The sequence below is a fragment of the Oncorhynchus tshawytscha genome, linkage group LG09 (genome assembly GCF_018296145.1).
Source record: "Oncorhynchus tshawytscha isolate Ot180627B linkage group LG09, Otsh_v2.0, whole genome shotgun sequence".
In the NCBI taxonomy this organism is placed as follows: domain Eukaryota; kingdom Metazoa; phylum Chordata; class Actinopteri; order Salmoniformes; family Salmonidae; genus Oncorhynchus; species Oncorhynchus tshawytscha.
The window spans coordinates 60519522-60541744 of NC_056437.1; the positions used below are offsets into that span (position 1 = coordinate 60519522).

The 22223-nt window shown below is 42.9% G+C and overlaps 2 long non-coding RNA genes across 4 annotated transcripts; one reads left to right on the forward strand and one right to left on the reverse strand.

Annotated features, from left to right (window-relative positions):
- The first annotated feature begins 621 nt into the window (after positions 1-621).
- Positions 622-4832, forward strand: LOC112214652. Of its 3 annotated transcripts, none has more exons than XR_002948133.2 (7): positions 622-1521; positions 1635-1706; positions 1912-2856; positions 2947-3003; positions 3174-3237; positions 3365-3472; positions 3545-4832. It is a non-coding gene; the product is annotated as an uncharacterized LOC112214652 (long non-coding RNA). The 3 variants fall into 3 exon arrangements; XR_006084128.1 differs by having other exon boundaries at positions 1912-2008; positions 2396-3003; XR_002948132.2 differs by having other exon boundaries at positions 1912-3003.
- Positions 3677-18052, reverse strand: LOC121847184. The gene is made up of 3 exons (XR_006084127.1): positions 17787-18052; positions 7400-7502; positions 3677-6676 (listed from the first exon to the last, which is right to left on the reverse strand). It is a non-coding gene; the product is annotated as an uncharacterized LOC121847184 (long non-coding RNA).
- Positions 18053-22223: the final 4171 nt, after the last annotated feature.

Sequence of the window (22223 nt, forward strand, 5' to 3'; positions counted from 1 at the left end):
ATGCAGTCTATCACAGTGCCATCCGTTTTGTCACCAAAGCCCCATATACTACCCACCACTGCGACCTGTACGCTCTCGTTGGCTGGCCCTCGCTTCATACTCGTCGCCAAACCCACTGGCTCCAGGTCATCTACAAGACCCTGCTAGGTAAAGTCCCCCCTTATCTCAGCTCGCTGGTCACCATAGCAGCACCCACCTGTAGCACGCACTCCAGCAGGTATATCTCTCTGGTCACCCCCAAAACCAATTCTTCCTTTGGCCGCCTCTCCTTCCAGTTCTCTGCTGCCAATTAGTGGAACGAACTACAAAAATCTCTGAAACTGGAAACACTTATCTCCCTCACTAGCTTTAAGCACCAGCTGTCAGAGCAGCTCACAGATTACTGCACCTGTACATAGCCCATCTATAATTTAGCCCAAACAACTACCTCTTCCCCTACTGTATTTATTTATTTTTGCTCCTTTGCGCCCCATTATTTCTATCTCTACCTTGCACATTTTTCCACTGCAAATCTACCATTCCAGTGTTTTACTTGCTATATTGTATTTACTTCGCCACCACAGCCTTTTTTTTTTTTGCCTTTAGCTCCCTTATCTGACCTCATTTGCTCACATTGTATATAGACTTATTTTTCTACTGTATTATTGACTTTGTTTGTTTGTTTGAGTAGGCTATTCCTAAAAATGAAGATAATAGTAACATAATATTCAGTGGGGTGTAATTTGACTATAATTTAGTCTGTTTCTTGTGAGGTTTTCTGTCCTCAGATAAAGAGGGCTATGAAATTCTGTCTACATATGAAGAGGTCCCAATGAAGAGCAGTGGTTCTCAGTCCTGGTCCTGGGGACTCAAAGGGGTGCGCAGCTGATTCAAATGATCAACTCATCATCAAAGCTTCAAGTAGTATTTGTGTATTCATTTGTGATGCTATCCTTGATAAGATCCTGTTATTGTCACATACTACACATGCGTGTGCCCATGCATCTATCAATCCAATGTTATCATGAGTTGTTATCAGGGATATTATTATAATCCACAAGGACCTGATGGTGTAAAAGTCTAATAATTACATTGTCTTCCATATTCCTACAGATACCTTGTAACTGGAGATTCCTTAAACGATTGCCACTTCCATTTACTTAGCTATGTCAACTGCAGTTATTCAGTTCCCAATTTCTCTCCCCTTGATTTCTACTTCTCAGGTGATGGTGCTGTTTAGGTAAGGGTGTGATGTCTGTACAAAAACAAAACAGGATATTTTAAATCACCCATATTGAAAAAATGTAGAACAAGTAGACACCCTATAACCCCCCCAGACACACTCATGTATCAATCTGATTGATGGATTGTGTTGCTGAGTAATGTGTCCCTTCCACCTTCATAGAATAGGCAAGACGGCCAACCATGGAGAATAGTAAGACACTTCATTATTTCTATAACTACGCTATATTGTTTTTCCTTGTGTGTCCGTTCATGTTTTTCAGCATAAAGAACTCTGCCGCCACTTAGTGTGGACACCAGGTGAGGCCACACCTAGATTCCTGTTGAACACTGTCTCTTTTAACTACTTTATTTTCTCAATAACAGTCTCTCTCCTTAACTTCATCCTTCTCTCTTCACCCTAAATCCTCTAGGTTATATCAGCTGTGTCGGTGAACCCCTCCTGCATTGGAACTGGCTACATAGAGGCCACAGCATGATCAGAGGTGAGAGGTCACTTGGTCAGGTCAACAGGAAGTATTATTAAAGACATACTTTACATTGAAATACAGATAGAGATGCAGTAGTCCCAGAGTTAATGATCCAAGGTCAGTTTTGCACCTCATGATTATTATGACTAACAATGTTAGAATAAAAAATAAAAACAAGGCTTAAACATGCTATCTCTCTCCATCTGTCTCTCTTCTGCAGATATGTTTTGATGTGAGAGGATGCCAACCCGCAGTCCTATCATCGCCACCTCACCCACTTTTAAGATAGCCTTTGGGCTGACTAGAGACACTATTATGTAATTGTGATGAACTGAGAGAATATTAGGGTAGCACTGTGATTCATAAATCATATGCTGTCTTCCCTGCTCATATGTTCTTACCTCTTTCCCTTTCTGTCTTTTACACCTCTCTCGCCACCTCTTTCTTCATCTGTTTTTATAATGCACAAGAGATGTGCATTGAAGTACAGATTGAACTTGTATTTATAATGCATTTTGGTACACGTCTCTACAGGTTTGGATTTTCTAAATTCATATACTTTCGTAAACCCCAAAGGGGGACATTAGGAAAATGTCTGTCTACATAGTTATGTTCGCTACCTCCAAAAGTAGTCAGATGTGGTTCTTAGGCAGTCTGATGCTGCAGTTCGATCCAGCCTGATCCGGTTTTGTCCCACATCACAGTGGATCTGTTGTGGCATCTGTGTCCTGGAAAAGTTATCTGTGGTGATGGCCGACACTCCCTGTGACATCCACATGGGGCTGCCCTATGGAACTCTGACGGACATCGAGATAAGGAAGCTCCACACCCCCTTCCTCCAGGACAACGGCCTCCTTTCCCTCTGGGTGATAGGCAGGTACCTCCACTACCTCCACCAATCAGATATGAGTGGAATAGTGTGTTACTAATCGACCAATCAGCTGCCAGGAGAGCAGTACATGCTAATGAACATGCACTACAGCAGAAAGGGTCTGACAGAGCGGTTTAATGATAGAAGCCTTAAACTCCTGATTTTGGATTATGTTGATTGGTGCTTTGACATATTTCACTTAGAATTTACAATAGACTGTTTTAATCTCCATGTTTCTCCCTAGCTCTTTTCTTTAGGGCTATGGAGTTGTGTGTAGAATGTGTTTCTTTTGGGGTGAGTCTCTTTATTCATCAAACTTTGTGACAGTTGACTTACCTACTGGCCCAATCTGACTGCGGGTCTTCCCCTTGCTTTCTCTCGTAGCGATGAGCGTGTTGATGAGATCATTTGGTTGAAGACCAACCAGTTACAGCGATTTTGGTATGTATTGTGATATGTTGTGCGGCATCATACCTCTTATCTGAGTCTGGGCTAAGCTCTGGGCAGTTTGGTGCAGTCAGTTGGGTGTATTTATTGTTATTATTGTGTGTGTGTGTGTGTGTGTGTGTGTGTGTGTACACAAGTGTATTGATGTGTGTGTTTCTCCTCAGGTAGGTGTGACTGAAAGCCCCCAGGGATTCAATAGGGCTGGACTGTGATGTCATTGTGGCCAAGGTCAGGGGTCAAACACAATGAATCCATTTGATGTGACATTCCCATCCCAAGAGAGCCCTGATTTGTTTTAACTCAATCCTCTCCTATATCTCCCTCTTTGTCTCTACCTCTCTTTCTCCTATCTTAGGTGCATTCCATCAACCACAAGCCAAATGAGATCTGTGGGATTGATACTTTCACCTGGTACCCAGGAGATTGAGCTCTCTGGCAGACCTCACAATGTCCAACCCAACTTGTACGTGTCTCTGTATTTATTGTATGTTGCTATTTTTCTAAGCTGCATTTATTTTCGCTCTCTCTCTCTCAGGGTAACTCTTGCTAATCAATTGGAGGGCATGCACCTAAGATACCTCTTGGACCCTGACGTTGTGGCTCGCTTCAGGAAGTGCCACCCAGACGGAGTCATTTGCAAACCAAAGAACATTTAGAGAGTCGTCTGTCGGACTGTCTTCACTTTATTCGTCTTTTTGTACCAATTACAATATTTTGTAATGAACAAGGTTGAAAGAAAAATATCTTCATTAGATATTTGCACATTTCACAATATCAAGCTAAATGAATCCACCAAAACATTTTAGTATGCAAATTATTTTTTGTATTACATTTGTTAGTAGTACATTTCAGCCATTCCCATTACAACAAGAATAGAGTAAAATGTTAGGATCTTTGATTTCCATTCAAATGGTTGAACATTGGGTAAATCATCAATGTTTTTGTCACCATTATTGGGGATTGCATACAGTGCTTTCACAAAGTATTCTCACCACTTGACTTTCTCCACATTTTGTTGTTACAAAGTGGGATTACAATTGATTAAATTGTCATTTTTGTCAACAGTATGCAAAATACTCTGTCAAAGTGGAAGAAAATTTAAACAATGTTTTTTATTAATGGAAAATCAAATATTTAGATAAGTATATCAACCCCCTAAGTCAATTCATGTTTGACTCACCTTTGGCAGTGCTCACAGCTGTGAGTCTTTTTCTTGGTAAATGTCCAAGAGCTTTGAAACCTGGATCCTATACTATTTGTAAGGTTTTCCTGATTTCAGTCTGCTTTCCAACAGATACTGGGAGACAAATCCACCTTTCAGCAGGACAATAAACCTAAAACGCAAGGCTAAATATACGCTGGCGATACTTACCAAGACGACATTGAATGTTCCCGAGTGGCCTAGTTACAGTTTTGACTTAAATCGTCTTGAAAGTGTATGGCATGACTTAAATGTATTGTGGAGTAAGTACTATGTTGATCCATCCTCAGTTTCCTATCACAGCCATTTAACTCCAACTGGTTTAAAATCACCATTGGCCTCATGGTGAAATCCCTGAGCGGTTTCCTTCCTCTCCATCAACTGAGTTGGTGACTGGGTGTATTGATACACCATCCAAAGTGTTATTAATAACTTCCCCATGCTCAAAAGAATATTCAAATTATTTTTCGCCACTAACCAATTGGTGCCCTTCGTGAGGTATTGGAAAACCTCCCATGTCTTTGTGGTTGAAATTCACTGCTCGACTGAGGGACCTTACAGATAATTGTATGTGTGGTGTACAGTGATGAGGTAGTCATAAAGAAAAGTTACACTTATTGCACACAGGATGTCTGACTTGTTTGTATTCCTGAAGTTATTTCAAATGCTTTGAAGACTTAACTCAGGACAGTTTAGCTTTTCATTTTTAATTCATAAATCCACTTTGACATTATGGGGTATTGTGTGTAGACCAGTGACCCCCAAATCTACATTTCATTTTAAATTCAGGCTGTAACAACAAAATGTGGAAAAAGTCCAGGAGTGTGAATACTTTAAAGCCCTGTACATTCTTCTCACCAAACTCCCAGAAGTGGTGTCAGTGAGATGCTATTACCTCATCACTCATACAACTATTTCTCAATTTGTATCTAGAACTTAGATTTCTACAAACACAACACAATTAGAAGTAATGTGTCAGTGACATGTCCTTAAACTGGTATGTGAAGCATCTGTTGACTTACATCTGTTGACTTTCTGGTCACTTCATTGATGTTCCCCAGAAGATTTCATGAGAAGTCAGTCAAGGTAAAAGCTGCATGTAAGATGGAGAAGGCAATGCTGCCAAATAAAGTGTAGACTCAGTTAGTTAGGCAGGGCACTACTAGAAGATCGCTGGCACCAAAATTCATTTCACCTTGGAAATGTTTCAAAAGGCACTCTCGCACATCTGAGCTATCTTTGTTGCAGGTGCCTGGTAACAGCTGAATAAAGTGAGGGGGGAAAAAGAAGAAACCCGCACACTGCTCTTTATTAAACTTTACGTATCGGCCTCGAGGCCTTTGTCAGAGCTTTGGAAATGTTTAAATTATTTTTTTTTAAAAGAAACTCTGAAACTCATTACTGTCTTTATCAGCTAATCGGATCAAATCTAGTTACCATGTTTTTCTCAGCAAGTGAGGACAGTGTCTGGATATTTTTTTTTTAAAGCCTGTATTTAAAGTTGGGTGTGCTTACATTCTTACGCACGCACTCCACACACGTACATTGTAATATTGTTGTATGGTGGTATTATACATTTTGCATTGTAGGTATGTATTGGTGTAATAATGTTATATGATGTACTGTTTTACCTTTTATGTGTGATTTAAGTGCCTTAATGAGTTTGGACTCCAGGAAGAGTAGCTGCTGCCTTGGTACCAGCTAATGGGAATCCCTAACACATACAAATACAAATCATATTCACCAGCTAGTATTTTAAAGACACTATTGTTTGCAGTTTGTGGTCTTTTACCTGGCCCTAGACCAAACCAACCCAGTAATTTACACCCCAACACACACATTGGAAAAAAGGAACGTAGAAATAAAAAGGGTGTGCAGAAAAACAAAAGGAAAATAATGCACTTAGTATGATAACGTTGTAAACATTTCTCCATTACATTTCTCCACCTCCACTAGCTACATTAGCAGTGCATTTAGTCTTTCTCTGTAGTGAAGAACTCAATCTGCTGTGATTATATTCCTCCTTTCACAGTCATCTCTGAAGGGAGAGTTGAGAACGATGTATTTATGCACCACTGAGTAGGTGAAGTCTCAGTCCTTCACATTCAACTTCTGCCCCATTCCCCGTTCTGTTGAGCTAGAATAATGGCTGTCATAGTGGAGGGGTGAGAGTTCATTTTTCGGGGTGGTGATGATGATGATTGGACAAGCCCAGGTAGTCCCTCCCTGATTCAGTCTATATTCTTCCATTTGATGCCTAATGAACACTACCCAGGCTTGTCGAGGCTGCTCTTACTCAGCAGGTTGCGTCCACTGCGTTGAAGTTGCTGTCCATCTGGTGTCTAAAGGAGAGGCGAGCCTTGGTGGAGAAGTAGATCTGGGATCCACTCAGGCTGCTACCGCCCTCGCCCTGGCTACCACACGACACCGTAGACGACAGGCGAGGCTTCATCTCCTCTCTGGGGACTGGAGGGACGGAGCGAGGTGGCGTAAGATGAGGCGACGAAGAGAGAAGACAGCGGGTTTATTGAACCGCTAGCACACAACGTTTTAGAATCTTTTCTTTGGCATGTCTATGCATGTCTACATTGTATGGGATGATTTGATAATGCGATTTAACATAGCTAATGGTATGAATGATCCCTCAGGCATCTTTAATGTAATGCAAATATAACATGACATGCACTGATTTGACATTCTAATAATATAAACATCTAATAGAAGATATCCATTATGAAGTTATGGGTGGAATTAATGAGCAAATTATTGATTGAGAGTTATAGTACTGGGAGGTTGACATTACGGACTACTATTAGCAGAGCCCCAAGCATTTCTTTAACATGACCTAACTGACATTCCTCGTTATATCAGATCACTTGTTTCAACATGTATTCCGATATACGGTATGTGTTTGATAATCATGAGTGCAGCCTTGGGAAGTTGTTCTGACATAATGATAATGTATGTAATAGCGTATGTAATGGAATGGATAACTGTTATATGCATATTTTGGGGTTGCAAGTTCAAACCCCCGAGCTGACAATGTACAAATGTGTCGTTCTGCCCCAGAACAGGCAGTTAACCCACTATTCCTAGGCCGTCATTGAAAATAAGAATTTGTTCTTAACTGACTTGCCTAGTTAAATAAAGGTAAAATAAAGTACTGTGAAATGGAAGTAGTTCTCTCACCTGCAGGTGGGGGGCACTGTTTAGCCTTGCATCGTTCCTTACAGCGTCTGTACCAGGAGAAGCACTTGAGGACCTTCACACCCATGCCTGGAGCTGAGGAGGTCTGAGAGAATGACATAAATATTTTACTATTTTTGAATTGCTATCTTGTAGTTGCACAGCTTTTACACATCAGCTTTGTCTTAATTGCCTAGGCATTTGTTTGTTTGGAATTACTTCTTAGAATCAATTACTCATTTCAAATCACAAGATAACATATCAACCCACAACCACAAATAACTCTTAGCCAACTGATTAGCCTTGATAACAGAAAACAATTATCAACAACAACAAAAAACACGGCCATCTGCTATCAATGAACCTTTATTAACCAGACTACACTGAGACGATGTGTCTTTATCTCATCATCACTCACAGGGTTGCCATAATGGTATTAGTCCGGCCTAGTACACTAATCCAGTGGAATTAGTCCAGTAATGTCACTATGAGGGGACAAAAAAAAGATGAAATGACCTGATGACTGAGGAGGCTTAGCTAATCTCTGTCTTGTCTCTTGTCAACAGTAGACGAGCATTCGCACAAACACACATACAGTTGAAGTCAGAAGTTTACATACACCTAAGACAAATACATTTAAACTCAGTTTAACAATTCCTGACATTTAATCCTTGTAAAAATTCAATTTCTTAGGTCAGTTAGGGTCTCCACTTTATTTTAAGAATGTGAAATGTCAGGATAATAGTAGAGAGAATGATTTATTTCAGCTTTAATTTCTTTCATCACATTCCCACATTCCAAGTGGGTCAGAAGTTAACATACACTCAATTATCCTTTGGTAGCATTGCCTTTAAATTGTTTAACTTGGGTCAAGTGTTTAGGGTAGTCTTCCACAAGCTTCCCACATTAAGTTGGGTGAATTTTGGCCCATTCCTCCTGACAGAGCTGGTGTAACTCAGTCAGGTTTGTAGGCCTCCTTGCTCGCACACGCTTTTTCAGTTCTGCCCACAGATTTTCTATAGGATTGAGGCCAGGGCTTTGTGATGGCCACTCCAATACCTTGACTTTGTCGTCCTTAAGCCATTTTGACACAACTTTGGAAGTATGCTTGGGGTTATTGTCCATTTGGAAGACCCATTTGCGACCAAGCTGTAACTTCCTTGACTGATGTCTTGAAATATTGCTTCAATATATCCACGTAATATTCATGCCTCATAAAGCCATCTATTTTGTGAAGTGCACCAGGCCCTCCTGCAGCAAAGCACCCCCACAACAAGATGCCTCCACCCCGTGCTTCACGGTTGGGATGGTGTTCTTCGGCTTGCAAGCCTCCCTCTTTTTCCTCCAAACGTAACGATGGTCATTATGGCCAAACAGTTATATTTTTGTTTCATCAGACCAGAGGACATTTCTCCAAAAAGTACAATCTTTGTCCCCATGTGCAGTTGCAAACCGTAGTCTGGCTTTTTTATGTCGGTTTTGGAGCAGTGGCTTCTTCCTTGCTGAGCGGCCTTTCAGGTTATGTCGATATAGGACTCGTTTTACTGTGGATATAGATACTTTTGTTCCTGTTTCCTCCAGAATCTTCACAAGGTCCTTTGCTGTTGTTCTGGGATTGATTTGCATATTTCGCACCAAAGTACGTTCATTCATGTCTCGGAGACAGAACGCGTCTCCTTCCTGAGCTGTTTGACAGTTGCGTGGTCCGATGGTGTTTATACTTGCGTACTGTTGTTTGCACAGATGAACGTGGTACCTTCAGGTGTTTGGAAATTGCTCCCAAGGATGAACCAGACTTGCAGAGGTGTAGACATTTTTCCTGAGGTCTTGGCTGATATCTTTTGATTTTCCCATGATGTCAAGCAAAGAGGCACTGAGTTTGAAGGTAGGCCTTGAAAAACATCCACAGGCACACCTCCAATTGACTCAAATTATGTCAATTAGCCTATCAGAAGTATCTAAAGCCATGACTATTTTCTACAATTTTCCAAGCTGTTTAAAGGCACAGTCAACTTAGTGTATGTAAACTTCTGACCAACTGGAATTGTGATGCAGCGAGTGAAACAATCTGTCTGTAAACAATTGTTGAACAAATGACTTGTGTCATGCACAAAGTAGATGTCCTAACCGACTTGCTGAAACTATAGTTTGTTAACAGGAAATTTGTGGAGTGGTTGAAAAAACAAGTTTCAATGGCTCCAACCTAAGCATGTAAACTTCCGACTTCAACTGTATGTACACACACACACACACACACACACACACACACACACACACACACACACACACACACACACACACACACACACACACACACACACACACACACACACACACACACACACACACACACACACACACACACACACACACACACACACACACACACACACACACACACACACACACACCTCCTTTGATAATCCAGCAGTTGGACTTCAATGGGCTACAGCAGATAGCTAAAAGGGCTAATTAAAGTCTTGGATGGAATTACACAGAGGTCACATGACACATGCAACACAGACAGGATAAGAGAGGGCAGGCAAATCATGCCATAAAGTATTGTAGGTGCTTAGAGAGATATACTGTTCTGTGGTGTTACCCAAGTCACGTCAAGTCTGTTACTTGTAGGTGTCAATCAAGTCATGTCATATAGCCCTGAATTAATTGGCATACTAATGCTCTCGGCATTTAGCTAGGTAGTCAGTAGGACTCTCAAATGGATTTTGACATGTAATGCATGTATTTGCATTGCCACCATTGTTCCTGTTCCCAAGAAAGCTAAGGTAACGGAGCTAAACGACTACCGCCCCGTAGCCCTCACTTCCATCATCATGAAGTGCTTTGAGAGACTAGTCAAGGCCCATATCACCTCCACCCTACCTGACACCCTAGACCCACTCCAATTTGCTTACCGCCCAAATAGGTCCACAGACGATGCAATCTCAACCACACTGCACACTGCCCTAACCCATCTGGACAAGAGGAATACCTATGTGAGAATTCTGTTCATCGACTACAGCTCGGCATTCAACACCATAGTACCCTCCAAGCTCGTCATCAAGCTCGAGACCCTGGGTCTCGACCCCGCCCTGTGCAACTGGGTACTGGACTTCCTGACGGGCCGCCCCCAGGTGGTGAGGGTAGGCAACAACATCTCCACCCCGCTGATCCTCAACACTGGGGCCCCACAAGGGTGCGTTCTGAGCCCTCTCCTGTACTCCCTGTTCACCCACGACTGCGTGGCCACGCACGCCTCCAACTCAATCATCAAGTTTGCGGACGACACAACAGTGGTAGGCTTGATTACCAACAACGACGAGACGGCCTACAGGGAGGAGGTGAGGGCCCTCGGAGTGTGGTGTCAGGAAAATAACCTCACACTCAACGTCAACAAAACTAAGGAGATGATTGTGGACTTCAGGAAACAGCAGAGGGAACACCCCCCTATCCACATCGATCGAACAGTAGTGGAGAGGGTAGCAAGTTTTAAGTTCCTCGGCATACACATCACAGACATCACAGAAATTGAAGTCCAACCTCAGGAGGCTGAAGAAATTCGGCTTGTCACCAAAAGCACTCACAAACTTCTACAGATGCACAATCGAGAGCATCCTGGCGGGCTGTATCACCGCCTGGTACGGCAACTGCTCCGCCCACAACCGTAAGGCTCTCCAGAGGGTAGTGAGGTCTGCACAACGCATCACCGGGGGCAAACTACCTGCCCTCCAGGACACCTACACCACCCGATGTTACAGGAAGGCCATAAAGATCATCAAGGACAACAACCACCCGAGCCACTGCCTGTTCACCCCGCTATCATCCAGAAGGCGAGGTCAGTACAGGTGCATCAAAGCTGGGACCGAGAGACTGAAAAACAGCTTCTATCTCAAGGCCATCAGACTGTTAAACAGCCACCACTAACATTGAGTGGCTGCTGCCAACACACTGACACTGACACTGACTCAACTCCAGCCACTTTAATGATGTAAAATGATGTAAAATATATCACTAGCCACTTTAAACAATGCTACCTTATATAATGTTACATACCCTACATTATTCATCTCATATGCATACGTATATACTGTACTCTATATCATCTACTGCATCCTTATGTAATACATGTATCACTAGCCACTTTAACTATGCCACTTTGTTTACATACTCATCTCATATGTATATACTGTACTCGATACCATCTACTGTATCTTGCCTATGCTGCTCTGTACCATCACTCATTCATATATCTTTATGTACATATTCTTTATCCCCTTACACTGTGTATAAGACAGTAGTTTTGGAATTGTTAGTTAGATTACTTGTTGGTTATTACTGCATTGTCGGAACTAGAAGCACAAGCATTTCGCTACACTCGCATTAACATCTGCTAACCATGTGTATGTGACAAATAAAATTTGATTTGATTTGATTTGATTTAAATGTATACATTGATAAATGTATGCAAGCTAACTGAATACCTTTGACTGTATAGATCCATTACAGCTATGCCCATGGGAGTCTATATGTCTCACTCAGCCCTTTTCCACACCATCTAAACAAAAATATGAACGCAACATGAAAGTGTTGGTTCCCATGATTCACGAGATGAAATACAAGATCCCAGAAATGTTCCATATGCATGAAAAGCTTATTTCTCTCAAATTTGGTACACAAATTTGTTTACATCCCTGTTAGTGAGCATTTCTCCTTTGCCAAGATAATCCATCCACCTGACAAGTGTGGCATTTCAAGAAGTTGATTAAACAGCATGCACATTACACAGGTGCACCTTGTGCTGAGGACAACAGGCCACTCTAAAATGTGCAGTATTGTCACACAACACAATGCCACAGATGTCTAAAGTTTTGAGGGAGCGTGCAATTGGCATGCTAACTGCAGGAATGTCCACCAGAGCTGTTGCCAGAGAATAGAATGTTCCTTTCTCTACCATAAGCTGCCCCCAATGTCGTTTTAGAGAATTTAGCAGTACATCCAACCGGCATCACAACCGGCAGGCCACGTGTAACCACGCCAACCCAGAACTTCCACATCCGGCTTCTTCACCTGCGGGATCGTTTGAGACCAGCCACCCGGAAAACTGATGAAACTGAGGTGTATTTATGTCTGTAATAAAAATAAAAATTGTTGGAGAAAAACTCATTCTGATTGGCTGGGCCTTGCTCCCAAGTGTCTAGGTCTATGGCCTCCCAGGCCCAGTCATGGCTGCACCCCTGCTCAGTCATGTGAATTCAATAGATTAGGGCCTAATGGATTTATTTAAATGAATTAATTTCCTTATATGAACTGTAAATCAGTAAAATCGTTGAAATTGTTGTTGTTGCACATTGTTGCAAATTGCATGTTGCGTTTACATTTTTGTTCAGTATAGTTTACAATTGGCATGTTATTCTTCCCAAAGCGTTAACATGTAGAGACGGGCTTTGTTGGCTTGGTGCCCACTACCCACCCTGCTTTCCTCTCATTGAAGTCACACACATACACGAGCACGCACACAAACTACTTAGCTTCTCATTGAGGTCCCTGATTCGCCAGAAGAGTCCTTTTGCATGTTTTCCCAGCCTGGGTGAAGTGTTACAGATGGCTCGATATAAATGTAAAGGTCATTTTCCGATTGAGCCGACATGCAGCGTGAACGCTAACGTGGAAGATTCAAAAGTAGCGCATTTTGCCTTTGCTAGTCCTGTATTAGCAGATTGATATAGCCGTCTGTAGCGGGCAACAACACAACATTTATGGGGTCCCTTTGTCCTCAGCAATGAACTAATTGATTACAATTGAAATAGAGTCGAAAGGTTGTACTAAATTGAGTCTGAAGAACTCTCTGGTAAAAACCTTTGAGCAGTCTTAGCTTTCAGCTTTCTATTCCTTCAGTATATCTGAAAATATGTCCCCTGACACTTTGATACTGCCACTTACCTTGTTCCACTGACCTCATGTTTGAAGGCACCGGAATAGAACAGAGAAATGGAATGACTCTCTATTGAAACAATCATATTGCTTTCTATTTTAAAACCTCTCATGGTCTTCCATCATCACAGATCTCCATTTAGCTCCCGCTCTGTGGCAACGTCAGGAGAGGGTGGCGGTGCTGCCAACAAATTGAGGCTTTCCTTGCAAGCCCATGACCACACATAACAGAAGCCTTTCACTGGACTCTGCTGCAAGTGCAGACATGCAATCTGTAGCAGAAAACCCTCTGACTGGCGTGGGTGTGTTTCGCTGGCTGTAACACTTACTGGCGTGGGTGTGTTTCGCTGTCCCTGCACTCACAGGGACGAGCTCATTTCATAAAGACGTGACAGCTCTCTTACAGTCTCTGAGCGCCTTTGACTCCTAGGGGTCAGGCCAAGGTGGGGGACTCATATCAGTTTTCCACTCTGTTTAGAGTTACTCACGATTAGTGAAAATAGCTTTCAAAAACAACTCTCTCTCTCTCTCTCTCTCTCTCTCTCACCCTCTCTCTCTCTCTCTCTCTCACCCTCTCTCCCTTTCTACCCTTTCCCCCAACCCCTCTCTCGTTCTCTGGTATGGCTCTTATCCACATACAGACACAATGAACCCGTTATACTAAGTTAAATGTTGCTCGGCCAAGCTGTAGGAAGTTGTTCAGATAGACAGACTGATCAATTTAGCCACTTTGGAATTCCTAAGATGGAAATAAGGAAATGGTTGAGTTTGTGATAGCACAGAGTTGGGTTAGGACATTGACTATAAAACATACCGTTGTTTTTTATTGTATGGTGTAGTGTACATAGGAGAGTGATGGAAAGAGAGCGGGGTGGGCAGGAAAAAATAACAAATCAGCCTTGTAATGTAGAGCACACATTGGTCAGATTTCTTATCCAGACCTTTCCATGAGCCAAAGCCTAATTCCTTCTTATTTCTGTAAAAACCCTGAAGAAGATCAAAAGCCTAAACGCGTTGTTTCTACTCTTTGCAATAAATAAGCTTTTAAAATGTCATTCCATTTGTTCTACAAGTGTTGCTGAATCTCCCCTCTACTTCATGGGCCTAAATTTGCACAGGGATAATACATTCGTTGTGTATTAATGACCCACTCAAACACAGTCCTTTTCTCAATCTGGGTCACGCACACAAAATAGACGGTCAGTGGTGAGGAATTTTGGGCCCCGGTCATTACAGCATCTAGTACAGCGAGTCTTTGGCAAAGAACAGCAGTCACAGGGCTTAGAGCAGAACAGCAAAACCAGTCCAGTGGAAGACAGAGAGTGAGAGAGAGAGAGAGAGAGACAGACAGACAGACAGACAGACAGACAGACAGACAGACAGACAGACAGACAGACAGACAGACAGACAGACAGACAGACAGACAGACAGACAGACAGACAGACAGACAGACAGACAGACAGACAGACAGACAGACAGACAGACAGACAGACAGACAGAGGGAGAGAGAGGGAGAGAGAGGGAGAGAGGGAGCGAGAGAGCGAGAGAGCAAAAAAGAGAAAAAGAGAGGGGGAAGAGAGAGACAGAGCAGGGATTGGAGAAGGAGAGAGCCTGAGAGGGTGGGAGAAAGTAGAACAGTGCCCACCTAAACAGCAGAGAGAGGGGGAAGGCTGGAATTGGGCTTTGGGCCTGTTTTCTGTGCCTGTTTTCTGTGCAGGATCCTGCCAGGGCAGAGCACAGTGGTGACGTGAAGGACGTGCAGCTCTGAACGATGTGGTTTTACTAATACACACTGCCTGGTCATTGACTTATTCTAGCAGTTACTGATTGCTCAATATTGCTAAAATACTCATAGGTTGTCTTATCACCCTATTATTTGTCATAGGGTGTGTGTGTGTGTGTGTGTGTGGATTTATCAAACCAAAGTTTATTGGTCACGTACACACTTTGGCAGATGTTATTGCAGTTGCAGTGAAATGCTTATATGTTAAACGCTTATGTACATATACCTATGTGTACTTATGACAGGTTACATACAGAACTATACACAGTAAACAACGTAAAACACACATTCTTCATGTGTGTTCCTACCTGGAATGTAAAATGGTTTGCAGCATGTAACATAACCCGGAAAGTCAGAGTATATGAGCAAACGCTACAGAAATCTGATTTTCTGTTTTTCAACCTTTCCTATGTCCATTCCAAGTCTTCAGCCTCTTGGGAGACTTAGTGTCTGTCCCAAATGGCATCCTATTCCCTATATAGTGCGCTACCTTTGACTAGGGCCCATAGGGCTCAGGTCAAAAGTAGTGTACCATGTAGGGAAGAAGGTGCTATTTGGGACACAGACTTAGAGAACTTGTGGCAGTGAGCCTGGGTCTGTAATAGAGCTCGCCAGCTTGTAGTCCTAAAAAATGGGAATGAGTTACGTTCGGTTTGTTCAGCCATTCCTATGGGGAAAATTAATGGGGATAGAATAGGGTTTTGGAATAAACGCCGAAAATTAGGTCTTAGGTTAACACAGGCTTAGGTGATCTTATATATGTTTTGTTCTATGAGATAATATCAGTCAGTTAACATGACCTTTATGAATTATAAAAGGCTTTGTGTTTTTTTTAAATGACAAATGCTTCAAAACTCACAAAAAAATGACGTTAGCTGATGAAGATAATATCATAGAACAAAACGTATGAGATCAGCTAAGCCTGTGTTTACCACAGACGCTATTTTCAGTGTTTTCCAAAAACCCTACAAAACTCCATTCATTTTCCCATAGACTTTGCCCAACAAATCATGGCAGAGTTAGTACCTACAAAAAGACGCCATTACTATTTCTCTCTATGCCCCTGAAAGAAGCAGGGCCCCTGCTCCCTTGGCACGATGACTCACATTTAGGCCTATTGGTGCCCAGTCTGCCCACTAACATTAGAACCCTTACCCATCTCCAAAACAACCATGGAAATGGGAAGTAATACTCAAACATGACTTTTCTTGCAGTTGTGTCAGATCTTTTTGCATAATTTCCCTCTGGCCATTTTCCAATGTTGAACAACGGTGGACCTATGGAATTTTACCATGGTTCCAGAAGAGGGCCCCCAACAGGTTGAATGAAGTGACAGAACAACAGGTAATTCAAGCTTTCAATTAATCAGTGCATCACCGCTCTCTCTCTCTCTCTCTCTCTCTCTCTCTCTCCCTGTCTGCCCCCCTGTTCTCTCTAATATTTTAAAATACCCGGGTTAAATGCATGGGAGTGTGTTTTAATCCCTGTATTTGATTATTTTCAAATACATGCTAATACTTTCCAACCATATTTCCAAATACAATATTCAACTACTTGTATTTTCAAATAAAATCTATCTGAATGCTTACTTTGAAATGTATGTGAAAAGTAACTGAGAAAATTCAAATAGTATTTGAACCCAGGTCTGGCAGTAACACCATTTGTTTCTGTTCAAACTGTTTGTCTGAAAGAGGAGTTGTGGGTGTAAATAATAAATAAAGGAGTTTTTACATTTTCGTGGAAGAGGGTGTGCTAACACTCTGACAGGAAGTCTATTAATTAAATACACCCTTTTCTTTCTAAATAAAGTGTCACGCATAATATAAGTTGTTTTGGAATCATCTGGAGTTGAGTAGAAAGGATTAGTTTGAACTAAGATAGCATTTTCTCATATCCATGCAGGCTCCATGTATCGCAGAGTTGGAGTGCCGATCCAGGGTCAGTTTAGCCTTTTAGATTATAGCGAATGGACAGGGGGTGGCCTGATCCTAGATCAGCACTCTTACTCTGAGACGCTTGAATACTGGGCCCAGGTTTAAATCATAAAAGCCAAATGAAGGCCCAATATCGAAGTCAACACTGAACAACAATATGACGCTTGCCTATTCTATTCGTTACGCTTTGAACACACCAACAGCGAAAATGCGCAAAATATTACGCAGCATCGTCTGGATGTGTATGCAACTAAAGTTCAACATGCACCTTCTGTTACCATTTCTGTCAAGCCGTCTACGCATACAGTTTGACGCATACGTTCATAACATCCAATGTATGCACCACACCAAACGCACTGCAACTGCCTCTGCAAGGCAAACGCAGAGTTTCATTGGAAATGAATGTGTACCAAAATGCTTAGTACAGGCGCACTGTACAGCAAGCCTACAACTCTCGTGGGACACTCCCACCCAGACACACCTCCTACAGCCAAGTAAACAGCCACACAGCCCCCCTCCCTCTATCTCCGAGGCAAGTTACACTTTTCCATAACATTTAGGCTACTATTTGTCTGTATGTGTTGTGTCCAACCCTCTATTCTGCTTTAAATTCATTAATAGTGTACTGCAGTGAAATAACAATACTGTTCTTATTTATTGAAATTGTAGCTTATGATAAAAGTATGAAAGTCTGTCATTTAAAAACGAAAATTTTAACCTTAAAATAAGCACAATAACCTACCTGATCAGTTGCAACCTTGCAGATCTGGAAGAAAAATGTGCAATTTTCAATTAGGATACCTATTACAGCCGAATCGAATTATTGGTTCCAATTCAATGGTGATTTCACCATTTGCAACTTTGCTTGTTCCACTTTCTGATGTCAGTTCTGCTAACTAAATGCGACCTCCACAAGACTCGGCGCGAGGCGGGCGTTTTATACCGATTGCTAGGTTGATCCTTGCACTGCACTAGATGGCAACATGGAAAGGTTTGCGGAGCGCATGGAGAGCCTGAACTTTAAATAGCTCATCCCTGTGGCCCGAGACACGCCTCCCTCACTACCTCCCTCCTTTTCTCAATGTGGTCTTCAACAGTCTATAACAAGTCACAGTTTAGTCACACACAGACAGTAGCAGTGTTTCGGTCTGTAGACCTACTGGATAGTTAGGGATTAGAGGGTGGATATAATTCATTTGGATTTGACACAATTAACAAATAAAGCTGAGAAGATTATAATGCACTAGAGGAGTGAATCGGTGATCTGTGAATAAATGACTGGAGGGATGAATGAATGAACATGGGAATAAAATAGAACAGTACATAGCATGAGACAAAGCGAGAAAGAGAGATCACAAAGTCTCTCGCTCTCCTTCTTTCCATGACGAATAAGATTTTCAACAAACGTCAGAGAGATCGTGTACGTATGTGCCTGCATTAACATACCCCTATACCCCCTGGCCTAAACAGATGTAGGATCTTAATTTTAGACAGTTTGCTACAGCAGGAAAATAATCCTGCAGCAACCGGAATTGTGAGGGAAAATCATGTCAAATTTCAAAGTGGAAATTACAAACTTCAGAAGCCTTTTTAAACCTCAAATACACTATAAGTTGAACATTTCCTGCATTGCGTGAATGTTTTCCTGCAGCAGGGTGATCCGATTAAGATCCTATATCTGTACCCACTCATCGGACCAAGTCATTTCCTTTCAGCTGATTCACAACTGTCCCAGTAAGCACGGACAGGTTGGTTGAGTTTGCTCCCCTCCTTGTTTCCAGGAATTCTATGTTCTTATAACGGCTGTTTGAAGAAGTGGACCAAAGCGCAGCGTGGTAAGTGTTCATGATATTTTAATAGAACTCCGGCCGCAAAACCTAATCCTACAGGGGAGGGTCTGGGTGGGCATCTATCCGCGGTGGCGGCTCTGGTGCGGGGTGTGGACCCCGCTCCACTTTAGGCTTGGCCCACTTAGGTGGCGCTTCTGGAGCGGGTACCCTCGCCGCCGACCCCGGACTGGGGAACCTCGCCGCGGGCCCCGGACAGGGGGGCGACCCTGGCAGCTCCGGACAGGAGGGCGACCCTGGCAGCTCCGGACAGGAGGGCGACCCTGGCAGCTCCGGACAGGAGGGCGACCCTGGCAGCTCCGGACAGGACGCAGGCACAGGACTCACCAGGCTGAGGAGACCTACTGGAGGCCTGGTCCTTGGAGGAGGCACAGTATAGACCGGGCTGTGGGGGAGCACTGGAGATCTGGTGCGTAGCCTTGGCACCACTCTTCCAGGATGAATGCCCAGTCTGGAGAGCAGGGCTGGCACCATCCGTCCTGGCTGGATCCTCACCCTAGCCCGGCAGAAGCGGGGAGCTGGGATGTAGCGCACCGGGCTAAGAACGTGTACTGGAGACACCATGCGCTCCACCACATAACACGGTGCCTGACCAGTACGACGCCCGCCACGGTAAGCTACGGGGAGTTGGCAGAGTCAGGTTGGAGACCTGAGCCAACTCCCCGTGTGCCCCCCCCAAAAAAACATTTTTTGGGGGGCTGCCTCTCGGGCTTCCTTGCCAGCCGTGTTCCCTCGTAATGTTGCCGCTCAGCCTTAGCTGCCTCCAGTTCCTCCTGTGGACGGCGATACTCCCCAGCCTGCCTCCAGGATCTCCTCCCATGTCCAGAAGTCCATTACACCACTCTGCTTGGTCCTTTGGTGGTGGGTAGTTCTGTAACGGCTGTTTGAAGAAGTGGACCAAAGCGCAGCGTGGTAAGTGTTCATGATATCTTAATAGAACTGAACACTGAATAACAACAAAGAGAACGAACGAAACCGAAACAGTTCTGTCTGGTGCAGAAAGACACAAAAACAGAAAACAACTACCCACAAAACACAGGTGGGAAAAGGCTACCTAAGTATGGTTCTCAATCAGGACAACGATAGACAGCTGCCTCTGATTGAGAACCACACCTGGCCAAACACACAGAAATAGAAAACATAGAACACAAAAACATAGAATGCCCACCCCAACTCACGCCCTGTCCAAACCAAAATAGAGACATGAAAAGGGAACTAAGGTCAGGGCGTGACAGGTCTGTATACACCAGCCAGCCAGGCCGGTACCTAGGGAGTCGTGGTGTGCTGTCGTGACATGACGTGAGGGTGTTTACTTGGAAACAAACTTGGAATCCATCTCTGGATCAAATCAAAACGAAAGCTAAGTTAACTACACAAGTTGTATAAACACACCCCATCTTCTGGAACATGTGAGTGGAGGAGAGAGGGAACAGAGGAGAGGAGGAATGGAGGATGGTGTGTATCGTCACCATGGCCCTAACGCAGCAGTGACTTAAATGGCTCATAACATTTAATACATGCATGTGATGATACGGTGTTACTAATCTTCCAAGAAGTCTCACTCTCAACCAAACACACCTTAATGATATCATTTTACTGCAATGGGCAAAATCAGGGTCACAGCCTGTTTCTTGGTAGTCTTAAACAAATCTACTTTGAAACCAAAGTAGACACCTGGTTATGGGCTTAAACGAAAGAAGACACCTGTACCATGTCAGATATAGAGTTGAAATGTATTCCATTTGGAGTTTGCATCCCAATATTACACTTTATATACCTCACAGAAGACTGAAATAAAGCAAAACCGTTTGACATAGAAACAGAAGATTTGTGGCTGTAAAAAAATTTAACTTAACGTTTATAAATAAATTACTATAAATTATGAATTTGTGAGAAAAAAATTATAACATTCCACCCATGTGGCCACTAGTCATTTGACTACAAAAAAAGGACTACAAGAATGGCATCACATCATCTCTGGTATAATGATGCATTATAATGATCTTGGTTCTGCTATGTGTGACCTGTTCAAATTTGTATTTTATTGCTTTTTATTAGGTCTTTGCATGCAAACCTTATTCAGGCTCATGGTTTATCCAGCCAGGGCTTCTGTATCGCTGTGTGAGGACATGGCCAAAGGACTGGTGGAAAGTTACTTGGACAAATGACAGAGGGAAACGGATTATAATTCGGAGTGACCAACAGTAACCCGAAGCAACAGGTAGTATACTCAGGTAGTATACACCCGTGGTATTGCTCATCTGTCTCTCTCTCTCTCTCTCTCCCCCCTCACTCTTTCTCTCTAAATGTGGGTGAAGGCCAGCCTGCAGCGGGCCATTGTCTCCAGGTAGTATAAGCTCCCAGTCAATCATTAGCTCACCTACATATGTCAGACGTTTGTTTGCGGACCATAGAATAGGGGTAAAAAGGCTCTTATTCGAAATGAAATGGATCCTTTCTGGTGTTTCATATTACTGTGGCTTGCATCCCAAATGGCACCATATTCCCTACCTAGTGCACTACGTTTGCCCGTCGCCCTATGGGCCCTGATCAAAAGTAGTGCACCATATAGGGTGCCATTTGGGATGCAAATATAGTAAATGGAAGCAATATGGGGAGTGGCAGTTGGCAGATAAGCAGAAGCTAAAGACTGTCCAATATTTGCACAGTAGCACATTGTTCTGTGCAGTATTAAAACCATCACTGATTCTTTCTTTGTGTCCTTGTGAATGTGTCCTCAGTCCCTAGTCCCTCTATATACAGTAGTGCACTACTTTTGACTCAAGCCGTGCCAAAAGTAGTGCAGTCATGATTGTTAATGTATGACGACCTAATATAATTGTCAATAATTGAGACAAGGGGACTCGAACCACACCGCTTCTGGCTCAGAGCCTCCTTGTGACATCAGATACATTCAGTGGGAGGACCAATCGGATGCCAAATAAAACATTTTTTTTTTTAAATGGCAGATATAAAAATACTGGCTTCATCCTCTGTGAATCTTTGGCCCCTCAGCTAGTTAGTCCAGCGTTCTCAGCACTACCATCACGCTTCCACTACCCTCAGTCAGGATAAGAATAGCACTGTTGTAACGTAAAGATGTGTCACAAAAAGCAATAAGGGAGGGTAATGTGTTACAAGTCAATGCTACTTGTCACTTCCACTCATTATTTTTTATTTTAACTCTATTTAACTAGGCAAGTCAGTTAATTAATAACAAATTCTTATTTACAATGACAGCCTACCAGGGAACCGTGGGTTAACTGCCTTGTTCAGGGGCAGAACACCAGATTTTTACCTTGCCAGCTCGGGGATTCAATCCAGTAACCTTT